Genomic DNA, 27588 nt, shown 5'->3' on the forward strand with positions numbered 1-27588 from the left:
AGCCTGAATTGAAGTTCCCATCAGAAAATTAAAATGTTTGTCTGGATAAAATAACTTCTAAATGAACTCTCTATTTCTTTTCGTTTCTTTTTGTATTTTCTGCAATGTAGCCCCTCGCAATGATATTAGTTCTAGTGTGGGAAAATATTATAATTGAGATCTGGTAAGTTATTTGCAGACTTTTCTTTACAGTTTTTCTTTACACTGTGCTGACATTTAGTACAGCCCTGGTGAGGAAAACAATACTACCATTCATAGCTCTAGACGTAGATTTCAATCGACTTAAGCGGGCACAATGAAACTTGGTCATTCACTGGTTACCCATATTGTGTTCTCAAATTTTCTCTCAGCAAAAGTATAATGACTCAGTATTGTATGGTTGCATAGACAAGGGCTCGGAACAAGAGACACTAGTTTTGTCTGACGGTGTGAGAAAGTCGTGAAGGGATCTTTTCTTCCAGATGGTGTTAAATTCAGCTGCCTTTTTAACATTGGCCTTGCACAGCAATCTGCTGCTCCCCTTTCACAAAGACTGTGCTTGGTTCCCACTAGTTAACATGCATACTCACGCAACCTGCAACTTCACTCCAACTGTTTTACAATGCAGTGGTATGCTAAATAAACTTGATCCGGTTTCTGCCAATGTTAAAACTAGCTTTCAAAGAACTACTTAACTGATATTTACACTTCTTTTGACTTAAATGTACATGCCTTTGGAATATTTCAGATTTCAAAGAAATATCACCTTATTATAAGGTCATTGTAGAGATTATCTTGGACACCCTTCAGACTCATGCTTAGATACAGTACCTCTCTTCAACACACACAAATAAAACAAAATGTCAGAAGTTTGATGTGTAATAGGAAAAAGAAAAATTGGGACATGTTGCAGCAAGAGCAGTGGAACAGCAAAAAATAAAATGAAAATAATAACATTGAAATGTATTTTTATTGATCGATAAGTTATGTAACATTAGTATGATACAAAGCAAGTTTGATATGACAATGGCAAACACATAATTATAATATTGTTTATTTTCCTTAGATGTTATATTTAACATATTTACATAAAAGACCAAGATGTAGGCAAAAGCTTCAGTAATTTGACTCCATTGAGTGCTTTCAGTAAACAATAGGTTTCCCCAGCAAACATCTTATTGCCTTAATTGAACCTCCTTGAGAAAGAAAACCACACACTTTGTAATGTAAATGTTAATTGTAGTAGACAATGGTTCTAGGTAAATAGCACCCCTGGACATGAAGTAAATGAAAGGAATACAGGCACTTAACAATGAAAGGTTGTTTGCACAAACAGTGCTTCAAATGTAAATAAACAAGGGTCTTCTCAACGGTCACTACAGTAGTAAAACTTTGGCACGTGTTCAGCAGCCAAATTGAGAATTTACCGTTAATAAAGTCTCTCAGAGTTTCTAACTGAAACTCACAGTGGTTTTACAGGCTTCTCCAGTCTGAGGTCTTATAAGGAGTTGAAGCTACAAAGGAAAATGTACTGCTTTTGAAGAAAAACTGTATATTTGGGATTGTCAATAATCTAGGCCATGTGGAAGATAACAGGCCATTTTGGACATTTTCTTATTGCAGTGGCTGTATTTATGTGTTAAATGCCTACACAAATGATTGTTTGGTGACTTGTGGAAAAACCTAAGGAGTTTTAGGAAAAGACTACAATGAGGACCTCTAAAGCTGCAAAGTTTCTGTTGGACATAATTATTTTTAGGCTTTTAAAAAATGGCTGTTCAGAACCATCTAGCTGAGATTATTCCCTACAACCTTTTATCATATTGTTATTGCAATCAATTTTCTAAGTTAATGACTTTATAGTTTTACTTCCAGTGTGCATCTATTAGCATAATTAGGCCAAGTTCCTAGATGTATCACAGTAAGATGTAAACAACCTGATGAAGTCATAATGATGACTGTAATATAGAGACAAGTATTTTAAAACATAACCCACTCAAAACAAAAGCCAAAAGGGGGTCACAAGGCCATAAGTACAGACTGAGAATTTGACGTGAGGGGCAGGCAGTCATGGGAATTTTTTGCAATTGCTTTCTACTAGCTTTCCTTGAATATTGAAAATCTCAACCAAAGAAGAAAGCCAAACTTAATTACAGCCAAATTAAACACGGGTTAAAAAATTAACAGAAGCAGACAGTATGCAGCAGCTACAGACCAGTTGGTGTTGCCATTTGGGAAGCTGCAGATGGCTGTGGGTGGGAAATGCCTTTACTTTCTTAAGCGATGGAGATGAGTATGGTGTGTGCACTTGATGTTTTTTTCATACCCCCACCCCCCAACAGGGCTGTCTGTCATAGGCTGCCGGGCCCGCTTTACCACTTGCCCCCGAGCGTGGGAATCGGAGCGTCCTGCCGTTCACATCTCCTGCATTCCGTTTAGCGGAATCAATTAGGCAAGACAGACCCTCAGATTCCCCACCCCCTTTCCATTTTTGTCAGGTCTATATACGTCCTAATTATTTCAGTTTGGGATGCCAGAGCTGTTTCCTGGATAGACCTGATCATCCTTAAACAAAAAGAGAGGAGGCGCACACGTGGGTTGTGGCGTAAATGTCACTTTCATTTCCAATGCTAGGCGCAGAGTAAGACAGAACATTTTTTTAACACTTTGACAAGAGGGGAGGCGATCTCGTCTCCATCATGTCTTTCTGCTTCAGTAGCTTCCTCAAGGAAACCCTCTTGGAACAGAGAAGCATCTGTCCTTGTATTTTGAATAGAAGAATAAAAAAATCAGCCTTTGCTTTTTTTTTTTTCATTTTCCCTGCTAGCTCTAAGTCCTCAGTAGATATAAATTATTAACTTTTCCAGTATAAACTTTTTTTAAAGTCTAATTTCATATAATTTGACATACAGCCTAAATACATGAAAAGTAGTTTCCAAGCACAATCTGCAAATTTTGAGAAGGAGGGGCCTCAGAAAGGAACTGCCCAAGTCTACATATTATGAATCATTGCTAAACTAGGTACCAGACATCTCTACAACAGCTTTCTAAGAAAAACAAAATCCCTCACATATAAACTTTTACCTTAAAAGAGAACAAATTGCACATGCATCTTTACTCATTAGCACTATACAATTCTCCTTTGCAGCTGTAACAACCCCTCTCAAGATATCTGGCACCTTTATATTTCAGGATATATGTGCACTTAATTTTCTCTCATCCACCTTTAATCATAAGGAAAAAGCAAAACAAAAAGTTAGATTCAATAAGTATTCCTGACCTTTGTTTTTACTGTCTCTTGGCTGTAGTCTTTCATTCTCACACGCTCCCCGGCGATCTTGAAGGAGTTTTTACTTTCGGTTATCTAGCTTTATGAAGACCAATACACTCATACAGCTAGATAACCAAAGATAACAACTCGCTTCCCTCACATGCCTCTGTCTTCCTCTTGCCAGACTCCAGATCCCGATCCTTTCTGGCAGTACCGAATAGTCGTCGTCCGGGATACTTGCCGCGCTTAAGATTCCTCCTTTTATGCAAATATGACCTGGTTTCTGTTTGTGTGTGTGCAGCTAAAACATCCAAACGAGATCTGTTGCCTTCAGAGTTTATTCCGAACTTTTTTTTTTTTTTTTTCCTTTCAGCAAGTAATCTCCGGCAGCATGAGCCAACGATTCATCTATTAATATCAGAAAATAAAACCAGCTATTAAGGTGCAGCAAGCTGTTAGGAGTGAGCAGCAGCATCCGTCCCTTCACAGGCCTCTATTTGCATTGTAAATTGCTTCATTCTCACGCAAGACTCTTTAGCCTCCCTCTATAGAGATGTATAAAGCCAGCGGCAATTTCCAGCGCAGGTTAAGGAGGAAGGAAAAAAAAAATCCCATTCTATAGAAGTGACAGCTGATTCAAGGATCTGCTCCTGATCCTTTTGGGTTAGGCACCATGAGCTTTTTACCAAGCGGTGGCAGCTTGATTGCACATATCTTGTGTATGTGTGTTTTAGGGGGAAGATCCTCGATTTCACAGGGCTTCTAGGCTGGGGAGGAGAAGATGCCGTCTTGCTGGCCTGCTGCTGCCCCCGGTCTGAAAGAAGGAGAAAAGGGCCATCATTGGAGGGGCTTGCACTGCCAAATTGTGGACCAGCCCGGCAAGGTCAAAGGTTCGAGACCGCGGGAGACCAAGGTAATGATGATGTCATGAGAAATCTCAAGTACATGGTTATTGATATGCATCAGTGATCAGCCAACTGCCCCAGCCTGCTGCCGGAGCAGCGGCAGCGACAGCAGCAGTAGCGGCAGCATTGCAACAAGCCCTATTTTCTCAATCAACATCTCTTCCGCTAGCACTACAGACTGCTTCTGGAAAAGCAACCCGCGGCCTTTTACCTCCTCGGTGCTAGTGTAGATCGCTCTAATATCCAAAGACTGGAAGAAATCTCTCTCTAAGGACAGATAAAAGCATTTCAGATCTGGGGAACGTCTTTCCTGCATTTCTCTTCTGGCAGATTGCATAGGCAGACAGATGGAAGGCACTTTGCTATTGCTTAAAGCAGGGCCTCGCTTTCTGGGGATGGGAATCAGATCTGTATTACGCAGTGAGTCGATGTGTGATTACATTGACAATTTGCTCTGGTGGTGTGTTTTTAATGGCTTCACAGCTCAGTCATGTTTTGTATCTATATACCATGGCGATAGGGCATCATATTTTGTCCTGTAAGTTCAAACTGAATACTCTAAGCAAGCGGACTTCATCCTGGTTTTTAAAAAATGACTGCATATATAGGATGTGTGTGTCAGAATGCAGCACAGGTAAACATTGCAGCAATAGTTTCTAATGTTGCATACAACTCTGCTGTAATAAAAATGCTGGGCCTTTGTCTATTGTTTTAAACATCAGTTTTCATACAGAAAGAAAATGATACTAGCTTTGCTTATGAAACTATGAAAAAAAAGCATTGTTACTTCATGAAAAATACATATAAAACATCTGGATGTTAAAAGCATGACTTACCCCCACCTCACCTTCCCCACCCCCACCTTTATTCTATCTAGAGGGGAATGTTGTTTTATTAATTAATCAGCCTCATTGCTTTTCTTAGAACTTTTCAAAGTGTGAATATGATCACTTCAAAGAGTCTTTTTCTTCATCTTCTCTCCTTCATAATGGGTAATCTATGTGATGCATCTGTAATATGTATAGTTCTAATATTCAAATGCCTCTCAACAGACATCTAAGGTAGTCTACATAAAATGCATATTCACCATGAGTAACCCTTAAAAACTGTTTTTTTTTGAATTGTGTTACGTTTGGTGGTGTTGCTATTCTTTGAAATATATGCTACAAGAGAATGTAATAAATCTTAATATTCATTGCACTCATCACTAGTTTATCACAGTTCTCTCATTTCTATAGGTTGATTCCCCAATGACTAAAACACTTTCAGAATTAACATACACTCTTTCATTAATTCAGTGATTTATTCATTTAAGGCATGAGTGGAAACATGCTTACCAAATTACATACAGAGCACATATATGTAAACTATATAGAAAAGACTGACAAGTAAAGAAAACCAGAATTCCAAGGAAAAGCCCCCAACCAAGAATTGAAACAACAATATCATACCAAGTAAAGACATGATTTGATAGCATAGATGCCAACTTTTCCCTAGATTTTTTATTTATTTACTTTTTTTTTTGGTGAGCATTCCAGTACTGATTATTTAGAAAAGACTAAGCTGTGGAAATTGCTCATCTATTTTTCTTATCAAATTAGGGTACAAGAGGTACAATCAGAAATGGCTATGTTGGGTTATACATAAAATGCACATGTAAACTACAAATTAATTCAGAGAAACACACTCCCTTGGAGTTACTGTTCCTTCTTGAACTATGTGGTCACAGCATAGACTACTGAATAAAAATTTAACAAATCACTAAGGCACATACCACTTTTGACATTATGTAAAACCTTAATGAGTTTGGCTGCCTTGGAAGATTGAGAATGTTTTGGCCTTGCTTTCCAAGACATAGAAGCAGAATCATTAGTGATTTGGCATGTATTACATAAAGCAAGCATGGAATCAGATGAATTCAATTCCTTAAGTCAAAGCCCAAGTAATTCCAGATATTTTTAGAATATCTTTCTATTGGTATATACCTGGGTGAGGGTTGGTGAAAGTAGAGAGTTGTAATGCATTTTATGTATGTGTATGTTTATCATTCCCATATTTGTGTGACTTTGCAAATTAATGTGGTTATATTTATACAAATGCATTTTCAGAACCAAAGTATCCATCATGAAAGCCAAGACACTGAACATTTGTGATGCTTCTACAATTAGAAGCTACAGAAGGTGCTCTCTTAAAATAGCATCTTCTAAGGCAATGCCCATAGCCATATCAACTGACTCCAGCACTGGCCTCCATGCCTGGCATATACACCATAGACTTATCATGAGAGCCCCAATAAGCGAAAATAGCCAACATTAGAAATATGGGCAGTTGTTCATTAGCCATATAGCCAATTAAATATTTTACCACTCCATCATCTCTCAGGGTATGGAGAAATAAAAATACAAAATAAGGCTTAAAATTGAGCATCTTATTACTTTCAATATTGCAAAGGTTTATGTCATGGTCTAGCATATATATTTCAAGAACTGTATTATTATGTAGAATGTGAGACAAGTTGAAACAATTGTATAGCTCTAAAGATTCTTAGCAATGTCTGCCACATGTTACTAGCAACTATTAACACCTACATGTTTTCATATCAGATACTTTTGCTTTCAAAAAGCTATTTAGCTGAGCTACAGAATACTCATTTGAAATCTGCATATTGAAAGATATACTGAATTTAAATGGCTTGCCTGCTCATTCGCTAATAAATTCCCATTAATGGCCGGTAGATTAGGACGTGATTGTCATGCTTGTTTTCTAATCTTTTCATAGGTCTCCAGATGGCTGAAACATGAATTGAAACATCCTGGCTTACTTGGGAATAAACAATCTCTGCTTAAGTTAAGAGTGAAAAGTTATGATTTTCCACATATTTGGGTCATAATTATGTTATTCCATAAATTCAAATACATCAAGTTTGTCACCAATATTTAGAACAGCTCTGAATCCTAGTCAAACTATTGCAGAGTACATGAAGAATTGGGCGACCACTGAAATCCCCTTTTAATATTTGGTTTGTATGATTCTCATGCATGTAAACCACAGTCCATTACTACAGTCAAGATTACCATTTTCTACATAAAAGCCATTTAATTTACAGTGATTTGTATAGTTCAGGCAAGGTACTTGACTGGCTTACTTTCTAATAAAAGTATTCTATTATTTCTTCTGTATCCCGAATTCCCTTTTTTATAGGCAGTTACAGGTTACGTTTGTATTATGCTTGATATACAATATACAAAGGCTCCCTACAGGGGGAAAAAACTGTAGATATGGAAACTTAGATTTCTCCGAAATTCTATCTATTGCATGAATTGGGAGATATGCAACACACTTCAGGCCTGCTACCCAGTAAATAATACTCTATTTTAATTTGTATTTCACTTCAATTTTATCAAATGTAAATTTTAAATTTACCTTTGGCTGGTTGGATTGTCTATTCATTTTATGCTTCTTTGCAGTCTCATCTGAAAAATAGTAAAAAAAAAATCACAGTTTTTATATGTATATAAAATCATATACAGATATGGTTTTATTTAAAGTATCCCAATTACCATGATTCCTTAAAATGCCAAGAAATTCCATAAAACCCCAGCACACTATATCCTGAGTCTTAGCACCCACAGGGTTAAATATGCTAATTTGCATTTAAATGGAGATATGCATGATAATGGGAATGCAAAATATGCAGAATCTGAAGGGGTGTGGGAAATTAATTTTTCTTTCTTCTTTTATTTTTAGCTTGGAAGGAAGAGGGACTCTTAAGAAACACTAGGGACTTGAACCTTGCAACCTGCCATACAAAAGAGAAGAGTCCTTCCATGTAAGGATTTTAAGACTGGACAAAGTCTTATTTCCTAAATGTTTAAGAGACTGAATTTCCAGGCCTTTCAAACAATGGGAATCCCTGGATAAATATCTAATGTATTAGAAAGATGCAAATAGTTTACTGTAAGGCCACAGCACGTTGAGATGTGCATTCACATCTATGGCTCCTGATTGGCTCTTGCCTCCAGTAAATCAATGAATAATGTAAAACCTGATTGCTGTAAAGTGGTGGATTTTTTTATTCCCTTCCCCCACTCCTCTGTGATCCAAGAGTAAAGCAGTCTCACACTCGCCCAAAATAGGTTGCTTTTCTCTTATGATTTTTTATGCTTATTGTTATTTTGGACTGGAAGGGTGGGACTATTGGTTTTGCAAAATGAAAGTACTGCCCTAGTTCGATTATGCTGACTACGGGAGCTCGCTTCCTGAGACAGCGCCCTAATTACTGGTGCCAAGGTGGAGAAGGAGGGTGGCAGGCAAAGCTGGACACGAGGAGAGGGAGGAAACTGGATCCGGCCCCGCCGTTCTGGGCCCAAGACAGCCACAGCTCCGAAGGGCTCCCCCCACCCCCCAACCCCCGGCCGTGGCCGTGACTTGACAGGGCCTCCGGTCTAACTTCTGCTCAATTCCACTGCTGCCCTGACCCCTCAAGACAGTCCCCCATTCAAGCACCGCGGGTACATTTGCAAGAGAAAATGCCTCAGACACTAATGCAAATGCACTGCCGGAGGTCCCTTCGCCAAGGGTTCCCGCAGATAATTCCAGGCCACAGAAAGGAGGTCTTGCCTTCCTCAGTCGGGTCTGGGCTCCAAGCAAACCGAAAGACTGGGCTCCTACGATACCAGGAGCGTCTGAAGCTCAACCGCTCAAGCCCCAATAACTAACCAGGACGGTTGCGTCCTGATGAAGCTGAACTTGGGATAACCCCGTAAAGCGGCCTCAAGCTTCCCCAAATCCAAAAGGCAAAGAGAAAAAGGAAGTGGAAACCAACCAGATTTAGTTAGCTACTGTACATAAGTTTTCCACCAGACCTAATCAAACCTTCGCTTCATTGCCAGGTAATTGCAACTTTGGGGCGGTTAAAGGGAGGCGAATTATTCAAAATGTGGATTCTGAATCCAGAATACAACTGTATTTTGCTCTAGGTTTAAAGGAGAAAAGTCCTACCACCACCAACACAAAATAGAATATAAAATTCCCTTTTCTAGCGCAAAATTTCCGTGGCATCTCTCTGCGATTGGGGGTCAGGCCGCTGGATAATTAACAGTCCCGGCTCAGAAAACTCACGAGATCAACAGGTTTAGCATCCGAGGCACACAATCAATTAGCTGAAGCAAAGCCCCGGACTGGCCCTCGGAGCGGTCTGCAGCGGGGCTCTGCGGGCACCAGCTCGCGGTCGCGGTGTTGAGTGCGGGCGCCAGGCCGAGGCGGGCACCGCTGGCCCAGTGCCGCCGGCCGAGCTGCAGCCTGCGGGCCGCCAGGATACTCACTTGATCTCCCTGCGCCAGGCAGTGTTGCCACCCAAATCCAGCTGGGCAGGAATCGAAGCGCTGGCCAGAAGACAAGATCCAGAGTCACAGCGCGGCCGCAGCACACAAACAGGCTCCTTTTGGCGTCTCCAAAAAAAAAAAAAAAAAAAAAGAAAGAAAGAAAAAGAAAAAAAAAAGAAGAAAAAAATCAGATCATTCCTCTCCTCAGCACATTTAAAACTGGCGCTCAATTCCACATAGTGATTCTTGCTTGATTGCGTCTAAAATAGTTTAAACGGGTCTTCCCTTCTGGGGAGAGAGAGAAGGGCGCAAAACACCAAGGAGGAAAAAAAAAAAAAAAAACAACTTTTCCCCCCCACATCAGGCACTTGCTCCCTGAGCCTCGGAGTGGAGAGTGAAGTGGTGTGTGCGAGGCTTGGCAAGTTTTTGGGGGGGCTGTCCAAGGTCTAGTCCAGCCCCCTCTGCCGAGGAGGACGTGCTCTGAAACTCAACCAATTTCCCCACTGCTTTTGTTACTGATGAACTGAAGCCCTATTGTTCATCCATTGCCACGGTCTTTTTCAGTCCCCACACTACGTTCTGCGTTGCCAGAGATAATGAATTTGCACCCAAACCTCTCATAGTCCCCTTCTGACAGACGGAACAAATTAGAAATGTCTCGTCTGAAGGAGGGCAATGGCTACATTTTCCTATTGTAGGATGCAAAGCACACATTTCTTTGGAAACTTCTTTTGCCTTTATTTTTTTTCCTCTCTTTTTCTTTTTTCCTCCAGTTTTTTTTCCCCTGTAGGTTTCTTAACAAAAATTTTTAAAAGAATCGCCCTTGTTTGTTTCTCCAATGCACCATTTTATGTAACTTGTGGGTCTTTTCTACCTTTCTTCCTTCTTTCCTCTCCTTCTTTCTTTTTTAAGGACCCCTTTTGCAATTTTATTTACAAACTTGGAGAATGACCTTTTGACTTGCAGACTTTTTTTTTTTAAGAAAGGTCTTTTGGTTCAAGTTGCCCTTCCTCACTCCTCTCCCCCCTTTTTTGTTGTGGTTGTTAAATGTGTTTGGCTAAAGACAAGCAATACATGATAAAGATTTTTATTCTCTAACTCCAGAGCTATTCTAAAGGTACCAGGGACGCGCCATAGGGGTTATCTATTTGAGGGGAAAGAAAAGGCGTGTGTGTGTGTGTGTGAGTGTGTGTGTGTGTTTTCCAAGGAAAGAGAGACAGAGACGTGGGAAGGTGGGGGTGGAAATGTGCAGAGAGGGAAGGGTGGGGGCTTTGAGGAGAAGGTGGGCTTCCTGCAACACGAGCGAGGAGGCTGTCAGGGGTGTGGGCGCACGGGAGGCGGGGAGGCGGTGCAGGAATCCGTCCCGCCGAGGGCCGTCTGCCCCCCTGGGCCTGTTTGCGCGCCCGGGGCGGGCCGCAGCCTGGGCGCGGGTGTCTGCGTGCCCAGGCGGTTGTTCCGAGCCTGCGCGCGTGCGACCGGGGGCGGGAGGCGGAGGGAGGGGATGCGGGGGGGAGCGCAGTAAAATTCAGACGAGTGGCCCGTATGTAAATACGGCCCGGGGGGAGCGGGGAAGCAGTAATGAGAACCGCGGGCGCGCAGCCCCGCCGGCTGCCCCTAGCTTTCCCGCCAAGTGCAGCCGGAGGACAGACAGCCAAGCGTGTCCTTGGCGGGAGGGCCCCCGCCCGCCGCGCGCGCCCGCCCCCCGCGCACACGCACACACTCCCCTCGCAGGCGTGGGGCCCAGTGGCCACGAGCAGATGAGGAAAACAAAGCTGGGGCTGCGAGGTGGAACGAAGAAACGGCAGCCTTGGCGGCCGAGGGCAGGGCTGAGAAGCCTACACCGCGGCCTCCGGCGCCCCTTTCTTGCCTGCTGGCAGTTCTGCTCCCCGGCTCAGAAGAGGCCGAGGACCGTTTCTTAGCTGCCTAGGAGAGGGTGGAGAGCGGAGGCGGGGGAGGATGTGCACAGGGAGGTGCCAGCGGCTCCCGCCTGGCGCGCGGGGCGGAAGAAGGGGAGTCGGAAGGCCTCCCTGCGGCGTCTCGCGGACTCGCTACCTCCGCGCCCAGGCTGCCTAGCTCCAAGTGAAAACCGCCAGGCCAAATCCGGCAAGGCGGCGGCTACGGAAGGGCTAGCACCTCAGACCCCCTTCCCCAGACAATGCAGTGGGAAGGGCCTGTTCAGGGGAAGCCTTATCAGGCCTTGTCCTTCAAAGGGGTGAACTCGAACCCCAGCCTAGGAGCTCTGACCTAGATAGCTCCGCAGATAAGTCCCAGATGTGGCCATGGAAAGACTGGTGTCTCTCATCTGGTTCACAGCGCCTGCCTTGGTGTTTGCCAGCCCGAGCACCTCCCAATACACACACACACACACACACACACACACACACACACACACACACACACACACACACACGGCATTCCCATCACATCAAAACGCGCGCTCATGACACTGCTGTTAATGAAGCCGACGCGCATAAATGAGTGAACAGGTAAATAGATACCGAAACGAGAAGCTCCCACCAGTCGGCTGGGCGATTTACCTCTCCCTACAGGGAACACGTGTAGTTGTGTTTTAGGAGTGATTTGCTGTTGTCTGTGGTCTCCCCCTCCTCTTCTTGTGGAAAGAAGCCAAAAAAAAAAAAAATTATGTTCCATTGTCAGAGTCTTCTTTCTGATAAGCTACCCGAGCATTGGCCTAAAACATCTGGGGATTCGATTTGGCTTATCTGTTGTTTTTGGTTTGTTGTTTTGGGGTGTGTTGCTTTTCTGAGGGAAGCAAAAGGACGTGTATTTGATGGGGCTGGAGGCGCAGGACAAGCGTCCGCGTGTGCAGCTGGCAGGCTGGCGAGGGTGGAAGCCGCGCGGTGCAGAGAGAAGGCAGCGGCTTGTCCTCCCCCGGGGCCAGCACTGGCCCCCTTGGCACCTCCGCCCCAGCCCGGCCGCCGCGGCCGCCGCCCGCGCTCTCGGGCTCCGCCGGCTGCCGCTCCGTGTTTTCCCCCATCCCGGCTTCACGTTCAAGGTTTAGCTGCGAGGTCACGTCCATTGACGTCAGCTCCCTGTCTCCCTCTACGTCCGGCTACATTTACATACATCAAGGAAATTAGGGCATTAAAAAAATATGCAAATCCTGCGCTATCTGGAGCGGGAGCATTCCTGGCGCGATCGCCTTTTATTGAAGCTTTTAATTAAAGGGGCCAGTTGGCGAGCCCCTGAAACAACCGCCAAAACCCCCCAAAAGAGAAAAATAAACGCTGTAGCCTTCGGGAACGGTTGTTTCGGCTCCTGTTCTGTGGGCGGCTGAGGACCGCCGGCTGCCCGGCTCGGAGAAGAACAGGTTAGAGGAGGCAGCTCCAGCCCATGCATAATCAGGGCTCCAGGGCGCCTCCATTCTTTCCTCCTCCTCCTCCTCGTCCTCCTCCTCCTCTCCTCCTCCACCTCTCCTCCTCCTCCTCCACCTCCTCCTCCTGCTCCCGCTCCTGTTGGTTCCAGCGTGTATTATTTTTAATACTGATGCATATGTAAAGGTATATTTGCATTTTTTAATTCGTGAAAATTTCAGGTTGTATCGTTTTGTTGGTTCCCCCCTCCCCATTTTTTGCTATTTTATTATGTCTATCAAAGTCTTTCTTGTCCCTTTCTGTCTGTCTTTATTTTTTGGCGAGTGTCTGCTGCTGTCTCTTGCTAGGTAATATACACAGTTGTCTCCCTGCTTCTGTTTGTTTAAGGTTACAAATATGCACATCTGTCATGTATGCATTGCCAGCTGTATAACCTGTTTGGTCATAAAAGAAACGACACATTTTTTTTTTCTTTTTCTTTCCTGACATACCCCTAGATGGGCTGTAATGCCCATAGCTCAAGGCTCAAAGTTTGATGGTCTAATTAACTTCATATTAGCTGAAACACAGTGCGGGGGGAGGGGGCAGTGTTTTTGAGATGATGTATGTATAAGTGAAGTGATTCCAAAGATTTCTAAAGAATTTTTGTGCTCATTGACTGAGAAGTGCGGCATTCACCACCCTATTGCTTTCTAGCATTTCTTATTGCAAAAAAAAAAATCTATTTTAAAATGTGTAGACACAGCAATGGACAGCCTTCTGCAAGGAAGACATTTTCAACCATGTTGTATGTTGTACCTTATCTGCTGCATTCAAAATTTAGTGAGTTTCATTTTTATTTTAATATGGCTGGAAACAAGGCACTTTATCTTGATTGAAAAGCATCCTTAAATCCTGCCTTTGAAATGAAGACAATTACACAAATAAAACAGTTGACTATATTAAATCAGTTGGTGTGCCCTAAAATATACAGGCCTTGAGTTAGATTTCAAGAAATGGCAATCTTGTTTATAGGATTGGATTCTCCTTCCTGGCAATATAGCTATTCAGAACGATGGCTTTTGAAAAAATGTACATATATTCCACTTTTTACAATTTCCCCAAAGCTATCATTTTTAAAAGGACTCAATCCATAATTACATAGCCACAAAAAAAAAGAAAACCCGGCAAATATGCACACATGCAGCTTATTCAATTAAACAAGTCCAAGTACATGCACAGGTAATTAGTTTTCTTATGAATGACTTACCTGCACAGATACTCAGGGCAAGACTCAGCCCTCTTCAATGGCTTTCATGTATAAATATTCACATGTATTTCTCCCTATTTCAAACCTACAGCTGCATGCCATCTTTCATGCTGGACTATCCAGCATCCATTTTTAGCACCCTTAATTCTTAAGGCATTTCCAGCCTTACCTATGGCTGTAGTTTTTCCAAGCCTACACCAAAGTGCTCATATGATATGTCACCCAATAAAAAGTGGTCAGATGGCTACACGTAAAACATTAAAAAACGGAACCACACTCATCCTTCAGGTTTGCCCTTACCTGGCCATATATAGCAAGATTATGTTTCCTAAAGTACATTTTCAGCACATTTTAAAAATAATTTCAGGATTCCACAACTGGCTGCAGAATTGCCAGTTTCTGGGGGGCACCTGGCTGACTGAAACAATTCAGCAAGCTAACTGTCTCTTTGAGTTTGGCTGCAATTAAATTGTGCGTGGCTGTTTGTTCCTGCCTGGACTCTCGCACACACCTGCCTGCCTTTATGCAGGATCAGGACGAACACACCGGCCACGTTGCAGGGCATAGAGTGTCGGTGCATATATTTAGATGGCAGTAGCAAGGAATGTGTGCATGTACGGCTATCTGAGCATGCATGTGTGTACAGATGCGTGTGTGTGTGTGCGCGCGCGCGCACGCTGTGTGACAAGGAACACAGAAAGGTACACCTCTTATATCTGATCTCCCTGTAATCTCCTTTTCTGTTTCTAATCTCCCTTATTGGTGCATGGTAGTAACCCGAAGCCTGTGAACCGTCACCGTCGCTGCCGTGTGCGCGCTGTGGCTTACCCCGAGGGCCCGTGGCTCGGTGGCTCGCTGGCTCGGTGGGTATTGGGGCAGAGGGTGGGTAGCGCCGCTGCCGCTGCCGCCGCGGGTCCGGGTGCTCTGTCCCAGCCCGGCAGCCGAGCGCGCGGTGCCGGAGCCCCCTCCCACCCCGCCCTCACCCCCATCCTCTCCTCCCCTCCCCTCCGCGCCTCCCCTCCCGCCCCGCATTACCATATGGAGGCCGCGTCCCTGCGAATCACAGCAGCAGCGGGCGGTATTTGAATAAGCCCCGCAACCCCGCGCAGACCCCAACTCCTCCGCAACCAGCGTGCCCTGCACTAAGGGCCACTACTCCGGCCCGTAACCTGGCAGCAACCGACATCTCCTTCAAGTGCCCTGCACGCGTCGGGGAGAGGGCCTGCTAAGGGTGCTGGGCCTCCCATTTGCTACTTTTATATTAACTTGACTGATAGAATCAGACAATAAATGAGAGGGGAGAGAGAGGGAGAGATGAGGAGGAGGAGGAGAAGAGCAAGGAAAGGGGAGAGGCGCTGTAGGAGGGTGAGGGAAGACAGAAGCGAGAAGGGGAGAGAAGAGAGAGAGAGGGAACCCAAAAGGTTGAGTGAAAGAGAGTAAAATGAGGACTAGGTGGGGAAACGATGGGAGGGGGAGAAATACCCAAATATCTGAATTTGGACTTTCCAAGCTAAAAATACCACCTCTCTGAACTTCACAACCTCCAATTAGACACGTGTTTCTCCCCACTGCCACCACGACGTCACCGATTGATTAATTTGCCGTCTCAATCAGAAATAATTATTTAGAATTGTATAACAGATGTAGGACTTAACAGAAAGGAGCCAGTTTTATGCAACATAGCAAAAGGCGTGACATTTAAAGGTGATATTGGCAACCTCACGATAAAAATTAAGGCTTGCCTTGAATACTTAGCACTCGTCCAGCCCTGTACTCCGAGATAGTGAGACAGTGGCCCAGGGTCAGGAACGAAATGTGTTCCGAAATATTTTGGACTTTAAGTGAGACTTTTTCTTCTATCCTGTTAGGTATCTGATTAGGTTTTTCCTCTTCACAAATTTATTACTTTTACCAAAAAAAAAAAAAAAAAGGATAAAGTGTGGGTCTTTTAAAAAACTCACTGCAAAATGTCCCCACGTTTTGACTGAAGATACAATTTTAAACGCTAATTTAAAAACCCAGCCGGTTCCGTTTTGCATACCAATTCTTTCAATAACTCGAGGTTCTGAATTTAGCTTATTCAATGCGGTTTCCTCCTCCCCATCTTCAAATCAGAGTAGTGTTTTCCCTATACAAAACAATCAGAATCATAATAAAATCTCCAGTTACTTATGGGATGTACCCATTGTAAATGTCCCTCTCGGTATTCATAAGCCAAACGCCCTCCTTTTGAAACACACACAAAAAAGAACGCCTCTGATTAATAATCTCTTAACTCGGCACACTGAGGCCGAAGGCAGGGAGCCGCAGGACGCCAGAGAAGGGCGCAGAATTCTCAATGCCTAGAATTTCAATACAGATTCCAAAGAGGTACTAACTGCTAGGTTTCCGAAGGGGAAATAATACTCGGAGAGCAACGCTTTGGGGGGAGACAGCCACATTCCAAACACTGACTCCTTCCTGGGCGGGGGCGGGGGCGGGAGGCGCGATCGCGGTCACCGGGCACCGCCGCGTGCATACGTGCGTGCAAGGTGGCTCACGCATGTAGCCAGGCCCGGGGTTCTTTATTTTCTTTTTCTTCTTTTTTTTTTTTTTTTTTTGAGGCAAATACATTGAAGCCAATCCACTCTTTCTGTGGCTAGCTCCCACGAAGCTGGGATTTCAACCTCTTGTTTATTTTTAAAGCCAGTTTGGAGCCCGGGTTGAATCCCGGGGCTCGGAATTTTACCAGGATGCGCTCAAGGCCCGCCGCCGCCCGAGGCACGTGAAGAGAAAGGAGGGAGAGTTGGTAGCCGCGAGAGAAGCCGGCTTCGAGCTGCTTCCGTCGGGGCCCCAGGTCTCGCCCCAAAGGAACCGTCCCTCCTTTCTCTCCCCGAAGGCGCTCCCTTAGACCCGCAGTGTGGCTGCGGTGGTGGCCAGGTGAGCGAGGGCACGGTCCCGGGCTGGGGGCGGGAGGGGAACGGCCCTCTCTGCGGAGCCCCGGTGGGGCTGTGAGCCCGCCGGGCGCGGGCGGCTCACTGGCGCTGGGGCCCCGCGCAGGGTTCCTTGCTCCCGCCGGCAGGGGAACAGCGACACCTACTGGCAGCGCCGGTGCCGCGCCTTGGCCGCCAGGGCGGTCCTGGGCCGGGGGGTGCCCGGCTCTGTGGACTTGGGCGACCAGGGATCGCGCGCCCACGGCTCTGCGGACCGTTCTAGGCCTTGCCCTCCCCGGCGAAGGCAAAGCCACAGCTTCTGGAGACCTCTAGAGGGACTGTACGATGGTACCGAACACACAGGCGCACACGCGCCCTTTCTTCTGGAGAACCCGAGGAACCCGCAGTCGCAGTCGGCCACCATCTCTTGGTTTTTAGACAGAGACCCTGGTAGAGGTTGGAGCCCTGACCTCCTTGGGTTCATGACCCAGGCCTCTTCACCACCGTGGCAGCACTGACTAAAGATTATATCTTTACAAATTAGGAACAGAAAAGAGTTCATTATCCTCCCCTAAGCGGTGAAATTTGTGAGTCAAGGACACAGAGTCATGCACAGAGACTGGCGCCAGGCACGCGAACCGTCCGAGCCCTCCTGCTAGCCAACTTCGGGCACCTTTAACGCCCCCTCACTGCCGCCAGGGAATGAGCTTTGGCAGCGCCTTTCTTTTTTTTAAGAATTATGATCTTATTAATTACTCCTCAAGTAAAGGCAAATTTGGGGTGTTGGTGATATTTTTGATACCTAAGAGTATACATAGAATATATTTAAAGCATATATATATATATACACCAAAGTACATATTTTTAAAGTATATATATTTAAGCATATATTATACATATGTATACATATATGTATATATAGGTGTGTGTATATATATATGTATCTCCTGCTAAATGGCTTCTATTGTTGGCTTCTGTTTGGGAAGGGAGAAGAGGTTGCGAAGGGATGGTGAGGTATGAGGAAAACCTAGCAAAGCTGGGGATAGAGAAAAAGCAATTCGTTTATTACAGATTCACTTTCTCTTACGGAGTCTTTTCTGTAATAGCAAATAGCCATTTCATATGAAAAGGAGATGTGAGGTAGGTGGTCCCAGCGGCGATGGAAGAGGGAGGGACCTCACTTCCCCTAGTTGCCTCCTTTTCCCCTTGTCAGATTCTGAGGCTCACTTGGGCCTAAAAAAAACCTGATTGAATGTGATTCTTATATTAAACTGCTCAAATATTAAAACATGTTCCTTCCCTTTGAAAGATTGGGATATTCGAATAATTTGAATCCTTGAGATTTCCATTTAAAATATTATTCATTAACAAATCCCAGAATTAATTTTTTTTTTCATTCAGAGTTCAAGAGTTCATCTTGGAAATTATTTTCCTTAGCTTTAGATAATGGTTGGAACTAGGATATAAAGTGTTTTGAGCAGAAGGGTGGGGCTAGGGGGCTTGTTAGGGCTAATTTTTTTTCTTCATTCTCTACAGTTGCAAATGTTTGCTAACTCTATTTTATTTAAATCAAATTGGAAGCTCTTAGTGTTCCTAAAGCCAAGAGTTTTAGATTAGGTCTCTCCACATTCTATCTCTTTCTCTCTGGAAAAAAAAAAATCTCTAAAAGGCTAAAAAAGCCTACTCTTCAACTCAGTTGTGCAAGTATTTTTCTTTTTTATTTTCCTACAAGTGAATCTGAATTTGTTCTGATAACATGTGAATTCACATCCCAGAAGAGAACCTTAGCAGTTTGTATGATGCATGAATAAGCCCATATTACAGATAATGAATAAAATAGGGCTAATGACATTTTTCTCAATGAATCTTGTACCCCACTACATACCATAGTCAACTTTCTCCTTATAAAATGGAAACCTTCATAGGAAAGAAAAATAATTATAGAAAAATTAAATTACATTGGGCACACAACAAGCAACCATCAACCAAATCCAGTTCAGAGGTGTATCTGGGTATTGAAAGCACCTTGAAAAATGAAAGGGTTGATTGTTTTCCTCCCTTTCCTTTTGGCTTTTAGACTGTAGCTTGATGTGTAATTCCAAAGTATTAGCTAGAATGGGTTCTCATTGCCACATGATATTCTTTGGTTTTACAAACTAAAAAATGTTGATTTGGCGTTTGTCACTAAAGAAGATAGAAAAATAGAATTTGTGTCGAAAATAGTGGAATTTTTTGCATGCTAACCACCCTAAGCATTATCACAATTATAAATTCAATTATATTCAATTATAAATAATTGAAGGAATGTTTCTTGTTTAGAACAAAAAAATCAAGTGAGTGAAGTAATTTATTTCTTACTTCATAAGAAATATGAATAAATATATGTAAATATATGAATATATGGGTGTTATAGTGGTGGTGTGTGTGAAGTAAGGGTGGAGAGAAGGCTTTTCGTTCTGTTTAGGTCTCCCTTGATGTATTTCTTTCAGTTCTTACTTAGCAAGAAAATTAAAGAATAGAAGACAGGCTAAACTGTCATTAGACTGTGTCTGTGTTCTTTGTCACACCTGCCCTCCCTCTGGGCTGCCTGGGAGGGTGTGTGTACTTCCTTTTCTGCTTGTTGAGTAGCATGGAGGAAGGAAGGGATGCAAGGATGGGAATATTGATCAGAAAGACACATCGTTGCATGTGAAAATGGGATGGATACATTTGAAACCTGGCTGTCTGGGAAGGCGGGATGTGTGTAGAAGCTGGCAGCCTTATTGAAAAAATCCTTTCAGGAGAGGGGAGAGGCTCCCTGCCTTTGGAAATCCTCAGGGGCTTACTGACGTTTGGCCTCAGGGAGTAGAGCTCCAAGGACACCTGTGTACATCTGGTTGGAGATGAGTGTGTGTGTATGTATGTAGAGAAGAGTAGGCAATTCGTCAAAAATACGTTTGAAAACATATTGTTTCTAAAATGCTGCCATGTTATCAGTTGGGGCCAGGTACCAAGGTCACTAACATGTCTAGGTTCACTCACGGAAGGCGGCACCATTATTGCTTTTGATGGTATGAATATGGCTTCTTTCATTTCTTTGGCTCTTCGTGGTACTTCTTTTGAGTGGGGCGAAGCTCTAGCTTCCTCCTCCCTGCTTGATCTCGGCAAACAAAACCATTCTACCACTTGAGCCATCTGCCGCAGGTGTAATGGATGGCAGGGGGCCGACCTAACCACACTTCAGTTTCTTCTAGGTCGTCACCGCTTTGCACCAAACAAATGAGTCCTGTTTCGCCACTAGGGTGCCGAGGTGGATGGTGAATGCTGGCCCCCGCCCCTGGCAGCGCTCAGCGCTTAGAAACCAGAGCCAGCTGACAACACACGAAACACACAGGCACAGAGAAAACGCCGAGCGAACGCGCGCTCCCTCTGCCCCCTCCCTCTGCTCTCTGTACACAAGGAGGACACGTACACAGCCTTATGCATTTAAAAGTCCCCGTGACTCCCTCTGAATTCTTGGTTACTTATGACGGCCTTCCTCACTGCACATAGCCCTTGGTGTGTATGTGTGTGCGTGTGTGTGGATGCGTGTGCGCGCGCGCGTGGATGTGCGTGTGTGTTTAAAACTCTTATTGGTAGGTCATCAGCAGCTGATCAGACATGGTAATCCAATAATCTTTTCGAATACATACAATTTTTCGTTAAAGGTAATTTTTTTAAGGGAAGGGGGGGAAACTATTAATTTTCTGCGCAAGTCTAGGGTTCCCAGTTTAGGTTCCAGGGAACGGCAGAGCTACCAGCCCCCGCCTTACCAAACTTCCCTTTCCAAGGTTTGAGAGAAGCGCGCATTCTCACTTCATAACAGAGCAGGGGCTCATTTGCACGCGCTTGTGTAAAGGAAAGGAGCTATGGAACACCCAACGTAAGAGACGCGAATCGGATAGCTGGACGTGCAAGGTGCTCCGGGACAAGAGCCTGGGGTAAAAGCTCCTAGGCATCTTCTTGGCCCCGGGCCCTTGGGCTGGAGCCCTCCTCCATCGGCACCCCACCCCCTTTTTCATCTTTACTTGTGTAGCCCCAGGTAATGGTGCGGGTCTCTCCGCTCTGGGCGGGGGCTGAACCCCGACAGGTGCAGAGCTCCGCGGGCCCCCAGTGTACTTACCTTGAGCGAGGCCCGGGCAAATGGTGGCCCAGAAGCATCAAGTTTCCTCTCCCAGCCGTTGTACCGGATTTCCCTTCCTGCCTTCCGCTCCTCTAGGCAGGCTCATATCTCTCTTTCTCTCTCCCTCTCTCTGTCACACACGAGGATTACTTGTGACTTTTAGAGGCAAAAGCTTGCTTATTCAGAGGAGAGAGGGAGGGGAGAGGGAGAAAGGAGGCGGGAGGGAGGAGAAAGGGGGAGAGAGAAGTAGAAGGGGGATGGAGGATGAAGAGGAGGTGGAGAATCAGGAGGTAGTGCAAGCGTTGGTGGAGAAGGAGGAGGAAGAGGAGGAGGAGGGATGGGAGGGGTAGGGTGGAGTAACCGAAGATGGGCTGGGATGGGACTGCGAGGAATAAATTGCTCCCCACCCAGCTGCGGTGCGACGCCCCCAGCGTCCCGGGGGAGCCGGTGCGTCAGATCGCGGCTGGCCAAGGCGGGGTCGTACAAAAGCTAGCGCCGCGGGACCCCTTCGCGGGCTTCTAGCCGAGCAGACCGAGCGCTGGAGGCCGCTCCACGCGCGAGCTCGAACCATGGAGGGCCCTCGGCCTGGGCAAGGGTGGCTGTCTAGGGCCCCAATCTCCATGGAACTTTGATTTCACTCCCCGGAGGCTGGCCATCCTCTCCTGCGTCTCAGACTAGAGCCAGAGGCCCGCACACCTCCCGCGCGTCCTCACCCTGGCCGCAGGCGCCCACCTCAGTAATAACCCTGGTGCCGGCGCTGCTCACGCGGGCGGCTTCCCCACTGCCCAGGCTGAACCCGAACCCTGGGTCTCTGTTCACATAGGGGCATCCCCTCACCTCAGCTTGTTTTTACGGAGTGTGTGTGTGTGTGTGTGTGTGTGTACGCGCACAGCGCGCACGCTCCAGGCTAGAAAGAAGGTAAAATCCCCGCACGAAAAAGTAGCTTCTTTCTCCTGCAGCTTGGAGCCCACGACCATGTCCGACCATATGCAGTATTTGAGATTACAGTTTTCAGCAAGGACCAAGGCGAGAGCTCACCGGATCATTTCAACTGAGTTTCAAAACAGCAAGGATCGTTTATCATTATTATTGTTAACTGTGACGAAAATAGGCTTTAGAAATAAAGAATACTTTCAGAGAAAGAAGGGTAGACATTTTAGCAATGGTCAGGAACCAAAAGTGGTTGGAACGGTTTTCTTGAACAAGAGTATCCACGACGGATAAAGGTGAAAGCCTCAGACTCGCACAAAACCGCTTCAATACGTGACAGGATTAAAAATAGGAGCATGCTTTTCGATATAGACTACCCATTAGTTCTCTGTTAAATGCGTTAAACCAGCCCCATGGAATGATTACATGGAAGCCTTTAATGTATAAACACGAGGATGTTACAGAGTATGCACACAACCTCCTTATAGAACTCACACACACACACACACACACACATACACATTCATAAAGAGAATTAAGTTTGAACACGGATACCCTAAACTCGTAATTATACATATATATTCTCAAATGATTATCACTAAATATAGTAATTTTCTTCTGTATTTTCTTGCTGACCTGTAGGTGCAACATTATAGTTGTACAGTAGGGCTACCAGGATCGACATAATTCTACTTACATCCATTGTGGATGGCACGTCATAAAATTTTGGGGGGGAGGACTTTGAGGGGTGTGAAGGTTTTTATTAACAATTATATTCTACTGTAGCAGTTTAATTTAAATAATAGCAGTGATGTCACAGTAACCATCTCCCTTCTCCTACTCCAGTGAAACTACTAGATGGTTTGGTGAACTACACATTTGTGTATTTAGCTAAGGGATTGTTATTGCTATAGAGTTATACACCTATCCTGTGGGGTAAAGAATCTCTGAACATTAAATTGTTGAACATATGACATGTTTTAGAACCCTTTTACCTGCAAAATCTTATTTCAGAATAAGGATAACAAAATGTTACTAGCTTATCCCCACTATAGTTTTAAGGGAAAATGGGGCAAAGTTGCTCTTTGAAAATTATGTTACTTGTAGACAAATAAAAATATTTCTTCTCAGTGGAACGAACTAATTATGCAATATATAAAAGGACAATATTTTACCAACCCAAATGGAGTTTTAAAAATTCTTTTGGATAGCAGTGATAAGAGCGGAAGTAGGAAGCAGAAGACCCCAGCCCAGCCTGCACTGGTGGGTCTCCATGCCAGGACTACACTCTGCGCAAAGCTTCATGCATACACACTGTTTGGCGCTAGCTTTCTGAGGATCAGCAGTTCGGTCTGCATGAATCAGATGCACGTTTATAGATGAGTATCTGTACAATATAAGGGCAATGTTCATGCCATAGTTCAATGGCATGGTGAAGATATTTTTCATTGTTTAATAAATGCTTACTAATTAAACTGCCCTGTTTATTGAATCCCATTTTTGAGAATTTGCCTATCTTTCTTTAAAACTATTAGTCAGTGTTTGGTTCTAATGAGACCTCAGGATTGAGTTCTACAGAGGAGGGGGAGGGGTTCAACAAGGTACAGCTTTGATGTACAGAACAATTATGTAAAAGAAAATAACTTATTATCCAATAAGTAGAGGAGGCCAAAAGAAATTTTGGGTTATGTTTAAGTAGAATTTAGCAGTCTGCAAAACTTTTCTTTATATTTTAAACAAACAACTTCATAAATTGCATTCCTTTCTATTTTCTTTTAAAGCATCTGCAATCTCAGAGATTTCCTCTTTTTTACTAGCAAAATGCCCACAGGCTTGCATTAGACACCAAGTAGCCACTGATGCCCCAAGGACTACAATCTGTCCCTGTCTAAAGTGTGGAATCTTTTATGAGGATTCAAGAAAAGCCCCCAAACTGCAGCTGGTTCTGTGGTACCCACACTGAGGAGCGTGCTTTATCAGTCTTTTAAGCACCACGTGATTATACAGGACCGGTAACTTGAAAACACAACCTGATTCTGGGCAAAATCATTTTGTCCTGCTGGCAAGAAAATGTAGTTGTAGCTCCAGTTCTGCCCAGGAACAGCCGGCTACATGTGGGGGCTGGTCCCTGCCCAGATCACTACAGGATCTTCAGCTGGCAGAAGAGATCCAGCAAATGGAATTCATGAAGAAACTCATGTGCGTTTCAAAAAAATATATATAGGAGGAGGTGGGGGTGTGCTGCTTCCTGATTCTTCTCGATCAGGGCTCCTATGATCACCAGTGGCTTTGGCAGCAGCAGGGAAAGCAAGAATAACCCACCACTGAACAGTTTTGACCATGACATATTTAATGGGGCTAGCTTAAACTTTGTTTTAAAAAATATCCTTGTAGATTTCGTCTTCTTCCTGCTTATCTCTTACAAGATTTTTAAAAATTTCATTTATAGGTAATCATTGTGTGGGGTTGTGCTACAACTAACACAGAGGTACAGGGGCACTTCAGGGTTATGTAAATGCCGGTATAAAGGATCCTCCAGCTTTCCTGGAAGTACCTCTGCAGATGATAGCTATTCCAGAAAGAGACGGTTTTTATTTGTGAAGTTGTGACTCAAGTCTTTATAGGGGTGCATTTCTGGCTGAATTCATCAGTATGAATTAAGGAGCGGGGAATACATTCCCTTACCTCCTGCGAATAACCACTTGGACACCAGCCTCTGTCTGGTCACTGTCGTCATAGTTACTGCCATAACTTTCCGAGTGTGTTTTTAAACCTTCTCATCACCTTCAATAGTGCTCCTTTCAGGATTCTACGTGGAAATTCAAATTTAGCCTTCAAGCTGGTCACTAAAAAATTAGTCTCTTTTAGCATTTAAAATTAAGCCCGCTCCCCAAAATTGAGCTTTTGACTTTTAAGGGTTCAAACGCTTCCTTAGGTCTCTAAGGTTTCAAAATAGCTCTTAGCGTCAAATCCCATCAGGGCAACCATTTGGTGTCCACAAGTAAACTGACAGTTTGGAGAGGGAGACTTCCGCATTCCCAAATTATCTTTTCTACCTGCCCCATAAAATGGAGGCTGACTGTATGAAATCCCCTTCTACAGTTTACCAAAATTGGTAGAATGCTTTTAAATTTCTACTTGATGAGAATCCCGTAGTCTTGCATCTTAGAAAGGGTCCTGGACCCGGGCTCCCTTTCACTGATTTTTAGACACCTGCCTCGGCCGAGGCTGCACGCAGGTAACGTTACTGAGATGAAGGCGGGGCTCCCTGTCACCTGCGAGGGTATTTTACCTAGAATCTCCTGATTTTGCGTCCAGACTCACACTCAACCACACTCGCGGGGGGTGCGGGTGGGAGGTCGGTAGGCTAATAAAAGGCAAATAGTCATCAGGATGGAACCCCACAGTTGCTACCTGAGGGGTTTTGATCAGAAAACAGAACGAGCCGAACCCGGTAGCTCCTTCCTCTCCCTTTGTGCCTGAAATTCAGGGCACCTGCGGCTATGGCGAGCGGCTTCAGGTAAGCCGACGCGGGACGGGACGCGGAGGCTCTTCCCGGAGTCCCCAGGCCTGCGCTGGGCCGCACTCTGGGGGCGCTTTGACTTCCGCCGCCATTCCGCTGGGTCTTTTCCTGAGAATAACACCTGCTGCGGCGGATCGAGTACACCTGACCAGATGTAGTCAAAAGAAAAAGGGAAAGAAAAGAAAAGAGAAAGCCCCACCCTCTTTAATTCCGTTTGGTAAGAGCCGGGGCTGCCAAACCCATTACATAATGCCAGCTCAAGCTGACACCTGTGCGGCACTGGAGCTGGATCCGGTTGCTGCTGCTGCTCGGGCCTGGCACGCCGGCTCCGCCGCGCCCAAGCCCAAGGCAAGGGGGAAGAGGAACGAAGTTTGGGCTGGAGGACAGCCCCACGTTCACAGTTAAGGTGGGGCTGGATCCTGGAGGGGACGCTTCATGGGTGGCTCCCCAATAACTTAGGACCTCGAATAAACAAAGCTGCGGTTCCGGAGTCCCAGAGCTCTCTCTGGGGGTATCGGGCGTTCCTTGCTGCTGCAGGCTGGGGGCTGGGGGACACTCCCTGAGGCGTCCCCTCAGGCCTCGTTAGGAACCGACTACTTACCTGCTGCGGGGCTTCCGGAAGCCCTGGCTCCCGGCTCCCGCCTGCCCCCTGGGTGCTACAGATGGGGACCTTGGAGATGCCCAAGGCGTGGCCTAACCCCTGAACACAGCCAGTAAGCCGCCTGGGCTGCCCCTTTCCCCTGAAGGCGGACAATGCCTTCATTAATCGGCCATCATTAAACAAACGCAAGAGATGCCCCATCCCGCAATGAGGGCGCTCCAGGCATCTTTTGCCTCTGGCTAGCAGTTGGGGCAAACGGTGGTTAACACGCTGGATCTCGCTCTCCCAAAGGCCTGACTGTCCAGATCTTTGGGGACCGCACCAATGACCCGGTGGAAAGAGATCAATCCCCAAACTTCTAGGAAATCCACAGTCCTCCTTGCCAAACATCCCGTCCCCCGTCTAAGGCAAAAGATCGAGAGCCATGTCAATCCCTCTGTCAGAATCCGAAATAACGTTTCGGAGATTTTACTCCAAAGAATTAAGAGCTCCTGAAAGTGACCCTTCCACCCGTTAGGACACCATGTCAAAGGAGCATGCCATGGCGATTCACCTATATCACGAACTTGGACAGTGCTTGTTGAAATACGCCCAGGCTTCGTTTCATCAGTTCTTAAATATTTCATCGAGACCCTGGAGACGTGACTCAGTCTCCCCAGTCCATAGTGGGAAATGCTTATCGGGCTTTGGTTGAAACAAACTACAAGCTAGACCCAAAGCTTCGTGTGGATCTTAAAAAAGCCACGCTCACTCAGCTAGAGGCAGGGACCTTCCCTGGGCACCGCAGGCACCCCTTCGCTCCCGCTTTCAAATCACTAAGTCAATTCCTGGCGTCCATCTCCACCGTCAACTGCCCCTTTCCCATTCCGCATTAAAAGGCACGAGAAGCGCCGTGGTTTATATATTTCTTTCCTCTGCCAATTTCAAAGACGTCTGGCCATTTCCTTATGCCTCAACCCCTAAATAAATACCCTCCCTTTCCATTCGTGTGCGCCTAGGACTGTGTGGACCTGCGCCCCTCTCTCCCCTTGGCGATCGCGTTGGAGAAATTCGCCCCGAGGACCAGTGTGTTGCAGGGGCCAGACGGCGCGCCGCCCAGCCTGCAAGAGCCGGAGAGCCGAGGCAGGCCCCGCCGAACCTGCGCTCACGGAGAACGTTATCTTCGCAGCAACTTAGCAAGCCCCATAGAACAAAAGTTAAAGCGCGATGGCACTATACCTTGCCCCGGGTTACTCAGGCTCCTGTCTCCCACTTTGGACATGCTGGAAGTGTTGGGTTTGGGGAGGTTTGCTTTGGCTGGGTTTGGGTTGTCTATATAAGCTCTGCTGGAGTACTGTACTGAGGAACGCGCCTTGATGGACTCGGGTGTTAATTAACGCGCGGCTAATTTGAGCTCAAGTAGCCAGAGGCGGCCGGTC

The 27588-nt window shown here is 45.4% G+C and overlaps 1 long non-coding RNA gene across 3 annotated transcripts; it reads right to left on the bottom strand.

Moving 5' to 3' along the window:
- Positions 1-930: 930 nt before the first annotated feature.
- Positions 931-27588, bottom strand: LOC105880436 (uncharacterized). 3 transcript variants are annotated; one of them, XR_001158235.3, is made up of 4 exons: positions 27389-27526; positions 9480-9605; positions 7579-7628; positions 931-4064 (listed from the first exon to the last, which is right to left on the bottom strand). It is a non-coding gene; the product is annotated as an uncharacterized LOC105880436 (long non-coding RNA). The 3 variants fall into 3 exon arrangements; XR_001158236.3 differs by lacking the exon at positions 27389-27526 and adding an exon at positions 21117-21509; XR_012921707.1 differs by lacking the exon at positions 931-4064 and adding an exon at positions 4071-6945 and having other exon boundaries at positions 27389-27588.

The sequence above is a fragment of the Microcebus murinus genome, chromosome 11, assembly GCF_040939455.1.
Source record: "Microcebus murinus isolate Inina chromosome 11, M.murinus_Inina_mat1.0, whole genome shotgun sequence".
In the NCBI taxonomy this organism is placed as follows: domain Eukaryota; kingdom Metazoa; phylum Chordata; class Mammalia; order Primates; family Cheirogaleidae; genus Microcebus; species Microcebus murinus.